This window comes from Gracilinanus agilis, chromosome 4 (assembly GCF_016433145.1).
Source record: "Gracilinanus agilis isolate LMUSP501 chromosome 4, AgileGrace, whole genome shotgun sequence".
NCBI lineage: Eukaryota > Metazoa > Chordata > Mammalia > Didelphimorphia > Didelphidae > Gracilinanus > Gracilinanus agilis.
In genome coordinates this window covers 283,939,346-283,945,976 of record NC_058133.1, presented here as the reverse complement: position 1 = coordinate 283,945,976, position 6,631 = coordinate 283,939,346, and the positions used below count along the sequence as shown (strand labels likewise).

The 6,631-nt window shown below is 40.9% G+C and overlaps 1 pseudogene; it reads right to left on the bottom strand.

Moving 5' to 3' along the window:
• Positions 1-3,547: 3,547 nt before the first annotated feature.
• Positions 3,548-5,850, bottom strand: LOC123246440 (annotated as a pseudogene).
• Between the last annotated feature and the right edge of the window lie 781 nt (positions 5,851-6,631).

The following is a 6,631-nucleotide window of genomic DNA, read 5'->3' as shown; positions in this document are numbered from 1 at the left end:
TGCACACCTCTATCTTAAGAATCCAAGATCTTTAGAATGAAGATAGGAACAGATGTCACACAGAATTTTAAATGTACACCACATCATTCCTTTTCTATGTACCATTCAGGTACAGAACTAAGTCTACATTTCAAAGAAGGAAAATGCCTACCAGGTACAATTTGATGTGGATTCCAAAAGTTTTCATGAGAGAAAAAATAAAACCTTTCTTATATTGGTCTATCTTCATTCCTGAAATAGTCACTTTTTATTCCTTTTTGTTCAGATAGTTGGTCCTTACCCATATAGGCATGGTGAATACAGATCTGACCTTGGAGTCAGAATGTTAGAATGTTCAACTTTACCTATGATAGCACCTACTATAAGACTACAAGCAAGCTTTTTAATCCCTTAGTGCCTTCCTGTAACTATGAGAATATAGATTACAGAGCAGGCTTCTAATTATGTTAGTAGAAGGTTCTTTCTTATTGGGAGTTCTCTTTACCAATGAAATTACAGATCAAATAACAAAAAAAACGAACTATCTCTTAGGAGTACATTGATAGAATGAAAAGGTATAATTTGAGAATAATAAAACATTAAATATCATCATCTATGAACATAAGAAGAAATTAGTTTATCAGATTATATTGTCATTCACTTATCAAAGATCTGAATAAATTAAAGATAGGTAAATTTTAATAAGAGAAATGAGAGAGGCTTGTAAGAGTGGAATCAAGATGGTTTAGTAGAGGAAACACTCATCTAAGCTCTCCCAATATTTCTCTCCAAACAACTTAAAAATAATGTCTCAAATTAAATTATTTAGTGACAGAACCAACAAAAGGTCAAGGTGAGAAACTTTTTCAGCCCAAGAAAACTTAGGAAGTTAAAAATATAGATTTGTGACACAGGGGAAGAGACTGGCCTTGAGTCCCCACAGATGTAACATAGGTGATAGTGACAGAAGCAGCAGAATCTTATGGAACTCTCCCTCCAGAGATGGTAAAGAGACCCAGAAAGTGGTCAGAAAGGGATTACTGGGGACCACTGCACTAATAGTGATTGCCATTTGGAAACTCCATTGTCTATACTCACTTCTGAGTCACAGTTCAAAGATGGAGAGGAATATTTTCAGGAAGAGGGATCAGGGCCCATGAGAAGCACTATTGTTTACAGTCACAAGGACTAGGAAACCTGAGAAAAAAGTATCACTTCTGGTCCAATAGTTAGAAGGGGCTCTGAGGAATAATATCACAGTCCTAAATGGACTAAGTACCTTGAAGAACAGTAAAGTTTGTAATCCCAAAAGGTTTAGGAACCTTTCCTGGGTAAGAACAGATCAGGAGATCAGTAACTACACTTACCCCAGACCACACCGCCTTGGAAGTACTGGAAACTACAAAACCCTCAGAACTAGTTTTGAAAAGAGCATCATGAAAAATCCTGAAGTTTGAGATAATATGCTTCTCCACTCTCACACCAGGAACAGAACCCAACTTTAACATAAAATTCAAAATCAATGAATAGGCTGGGGAAATGAGCAAACAACAGCAACAAAAAGTAACAAGACCATAAAATACTACCATGGTGACAAGGAAGATCATTGGCACAAACTCAGAAAAAGACAATGAAGTCAAATGAGCTACAAGCAAAGTCTCAGGGAAAAAATATAAATTGGACACAAATCCAACATGAATTCTTTGGAAAGCTAAAATAAATTAAGATATGAGTGGTAGGGAAAATTTGGGGAAAGAAATGAGAGTGATATATAAAAATTATGAAAAGGGAGATACCAGTTTGAGAAAAAGAGGCACACAAAATATTGAATAAAATAACATCTCAAAAATAGAAAAGGCCAAATGGTAAAAGAGGGCTGAAAATTCTTTGAAGAGAAGTACTCAATAGAAAGCAGAGCAGGCTAAATGGAAAAAAAACAGGTACAAAAGCTCACTGAGGAAAATAATTCCTTAAAAATCAAAATTAGGCAACTGGAAGCTAATGAATGTATGAGTCAACAAGAAACAATAAAATGAAGTGAAAAGAATGAAAGAATAACATTGAAAATGTGCCATCAGAAAAATAACTCTCCTAAAAATAAAAGGCCAAGGAGAGCTAATTTGAGAATTCTTGAATTTCCTGAAAGCAATGAATAAACAAATAGCCTAGATATCATATTCAAGAAATTGTTAAAGAAAGCTATCTTGATATCCTAGAATAAGATGAAGTGCAGTAGAAATGCAGAAGATCCAATAACTGTCACCTGAATAAGACCCCAAAGTTAAAGAAGTGGATGGCTTGTGATATGATAGTAGAGAATGTAAATGAGCTGAAATTACAAAAAAGAGTAACCTACTCAGAAAAAGCAAACAAACAACTGAGATAATCCTTCATTGTGGAATGAAACATCAAATAAAATATAGAGATTTTAAACATTCCAGAGATAAATGGAAAATTTGACTTTCAAATATAGATGCATGAGAAGCATAAAAAAGTGAAGATAAAAGAGAAATCATAAGAGATTCAACAAGGTTAAACTATTTACATTCCTTTATGGGAAGACAATACAAGTAATTTACAAGCACTTTATCAATTCATGGTTTAAGGTAAATAGAGGTATTCTCTATAGAAAAGGAACATGAATGAGTTAATTAAGTTGGGATGATTTTTTAATGGATGTGTTAGAAAGAGATATGGAGGGAGAAGGGGGAAAGGAGAGGGAAAATGGGAAAATGTATCACATAAAAGTGGTGTACAAGGAAGAGCTTTTATAGTAAAGGAGAAAAATAAGGGGAGTGGCAGAAAATGTTTGAACTTCATTCTCATCCTCAGAATTGGTTGAAAAAGGGAAGAGCATATGAATATATGTATATATCTTATCCAAATAGAAATGGGAGAGGAAGGAGATAAGTGAAAGGGATGGGAAAATAAACGAAAAGGTTCATAAAGGAGAGCAGTGGTCAGAAGGAAAATATGCTTTAGAGGAGGAAAAGGAGCAAGAGAAGCATAAACAAATGAAAATAGGTTGGAAGGAAATGCAGTTTATATTCCTAACGATGAAGGTAGGGATAGTAGGTGGCTCAGATGTTTAAAGCACCAGAAACTGAGTTCAAATGAGGCCCCAGACATTTCTCAACTGTGAGACCCTGAGCAAATTACTTAATCTCATTAACTAGGCCTTGTCCTCCTGTCTCAAGAGTTGTTACTAAGACAGAAAATAAGGGTTTAAGAAAAAAAGACTGCTTTTTTTTAAGATTTTGCTTCTTTATTGAGAAACACTTTTCTAGGCTCTGTAAATTGGATATTTCAAATAAAACCAATTCCTGAAAAAAACAAAACAAAATACTGTCAAAAAAGCTTTTTTTAGAAGAGAAAAATTAAATTAAATTAAAAGTTAATAGAGTCCTGGCAACACACAAGAAACGTGTGAAATTTGACCACTGAAAACTTTTTAGGTTTTTGAAGAATTGACTTTTCAAACTGATTTTTTCCCAATGAAAAAACATACAGAATGGTAGCAGCTTCTTCTGCAACCCATTGTCCAGTCTGTAGTACAGTGAAATAGTCTTCACGTGCTCAATGAACATCTATGAAGGGGCTGTGAAGCTTCAGTTTTTCTGCTCTCAGAGGTGGCAGTGACCATGGCCACCTTCTGAGAAGCTTTCTTCTTGGCATGATGAGCTTGTAAGACTATTACAGCTCCCTCCACCTTTGAATGGAGGGATTCTGGAGAATCCAGCATGTGCAGCAGTTCAGCATACTTGTGATCTTCCTGGCCAAATTATTGTGCATGGTTTGAATCAATGGAACAAACGGTCTCCTAGCATCTGCTTCTGTACTTGGGGAGGAGTAGCAGCCAGGATGGAAGCTGTCAAGGACTCCTGGCTTTGCACATGGACTGCTGGTTGAGATGTTTGGAAAGGTTGGATGGCTGGATGGGGGCTTTGGACATTTGCAGTATATTTGTAGGGAGGGATGACTTGAGGTGCAGGGGTAGCTACCCAGGGTCTAGGAGATAAATTTTGCATAGCAGTGGACACCCCTACTCGCTGAAGTGTATTAGGGAGCCGTGAAGAAGCCTGGGTGAAGTTAGGTGTGGAAGAGTTGGGTGTGACCCAGATTGACAAATGGTGTTTGGTACTCCTTGGAAGCTTTGAGGTCTTCTACCATGTTGCCATGGGGGAATTAGGTCTCATCCTCCAGGCTATTTGACTAGGAGCATAATAAGGGGGTCTATTCTGAACCTGGGGCACTGCTGGCATGAAATAGCCCCCAAGAGTTGGCTGAAGCTGATTGATGATAGTGTTGTGTTTGGTTGAAAGAAGTGATGAAAGAGGATGGGAGAAAGGAAGGGAATGAAAGGTATGGAAGCCTGAGGAAGGGAATGAAGGTTCCCAGCACAGGTGGGAAATTTATCCGTGCCCTTTGGAGAGTAGGCTAGGATCTTGAGGCAGAAAAAAGTCAGGCTTGTCTCTGGGGGTATTTAATTGGATTTTATTTAGGTAGTAAAGAAAGGTTAGGTACAACTCTCCAGAAGCACTCCTCCTTCCTTAGGGGAAAGGCATCCTAGGGGGAAAAGGTTCTCCTGTCTGGGGAAAAAGCATTTCACAAAGGAAGTGGGATGTGTCTGAGGAAGTTGTGGTAGGGATCCCTGGGAGATATTGTCTTCCAGGGTCCTCAGAGCCATTTTCAAACTGCATAGTTGGCAAGGAGGGCTCTCATTCCTGCAATACACTGCATATACTGATTGGTTAGGTGGGCTTTCCTTTCTTCTTTCCTCTGTGCAAATGGAACATACAGAGGCTATGAGCCCACAATGCATCCATTCATTTCTGTTACTGCTTTGTTCACCTCATCAGGTGAAGAAAAGCAGACAAAGCCAAAGCCTTTACTTCTCCCATGCTGGAGCATCACCTTGGCACTGGTAACTGATCCAAAAGGAGAAAAATCCTTCCTTAATTTTTCATCATCAATGGTGTCACCCAAGTTCTTAATATAGATATTCGCCCCCTGGTAGTGGCTGACTTTCTTTTGTTTTAGCTGCTCGAATTTCTGTCTTAATTCAGCCTAGCATTCAACTTTTTTTCTGTGCCTGGCCTACAAATACCATTTTTCCATTGATGTCTTTTCCATTCATTTCTTCCACTGCCTTATTGGCATCTTCAAGTTTCTCAAAACTCACAAAACCAAAGCCTTTGGATTTTTCACTGGGACCAGTCATCATGTTGACACTCAGTTTTACCATATTTGCTAAAATGCTCCTTCAGTCTTCCATCATCCCTATCATCACCAAAGTTTTTGATGTACACATTGGTGAATTCCTTAGCTTTGGCTCCCAGCTCTGCTTCTTGTTCTTTCCTTGACTTGAATCTGCCAACAAACACTTTTTGGTTGTGGAGAAGCATGCCCTTCATCTTCTCCATGACTCCATCTGAAGCATCCTGGGCCTCAAAGTCCACAAATGCATAGCCTTTAGAACCACTTTCATCACATACCACCTTGCAGGACATGCTGTTCCCAAATGCTGAAAAGGTGTCATAAAATGCCTTGTTGTCTATGGACTTATTCAGATTTTAATGAAAACATTCCCAACTCCTGATTATCTCAATAAGGGATTCCACTGAGACCTCATGATACTGACTGGTTTGCCTTTAATTACATCCACCTTCATGGTATCCAGGACACGTTCAGATCAGCTGGCTGCTGAAAGTTGACATGGGCATATCCCAGGAAGCACCTGGTAATCACGTCCCTGCAGACCAGGATGCACAGCACCAGTCCAGCGAGGCTGAACTTCTCCTTACAGCATGGCTTCAGTGACATCTGAGCGCAAGTCACCAACATGGGGCAACTACTAGCAGCAGCGTTCATCTCCTTTCACCCCTTCCCTCCTCCCCCATCCTCCCGCACTACCCTGAGCCCCGACAGGAGGAACTCTTTCTGGAAACAAAGCAAGGAGGGAAAAAAAAAAAAGAATCACAATCCAATGTTAGGGGAGACACAAGCGACACAGATAAGCACAACAAAATGGAGCAGAAACCCAAGGTTCAGCCTTCTGGCTCCAATTCTGAACCTACCTGTCACCGCTTTCAGGGCCCCCAGGCTCCTCCCAGCTCGACACCCCCTTTCAACAAGGCCCTGCAGGGGGGCGGTGGCAGTTGTCGCCTTCCTGTACCACAGGGGAAGCCAGCCTGGAAACAGCAGCCTGAAGGAGAAGCCACGTGGGGGAGCACGGCGGGCATGGGCAAGGGGAGGGAAAGCACAAGGAGGCATGCGGCTGGCACACGATTCAAGGACAAGTGTGGGCCGGGGACAGGTGAGAGAATGGCAGGGGTAGGAGAAGGAATACGGAGGCCAAGGCGGGCCACGTGGGGGACCATGTATACAGGGGAGAACAGGGTGGGGAGGGGCAGACACGTGGGAGATGGGAGGGACACGCGGTACCAAGCACGGAGACTGAAGACACACAGGCCGGGGTCTGACACGCAGGTGGGTAAGCAGAGCGGAGCAAAGGTTTCCGCTCTGGGCGCCAGGAGGTCTCAGGCCAAGCCTCTGTGTCTGTTCTTTGATGTTCACTTGGAGCTTGAATTTTTTTTTTTTTAGTTGTTATTTTGGTGGGGTGGGGGGTTGGCGCTGGGGAAGGATGGGGAAG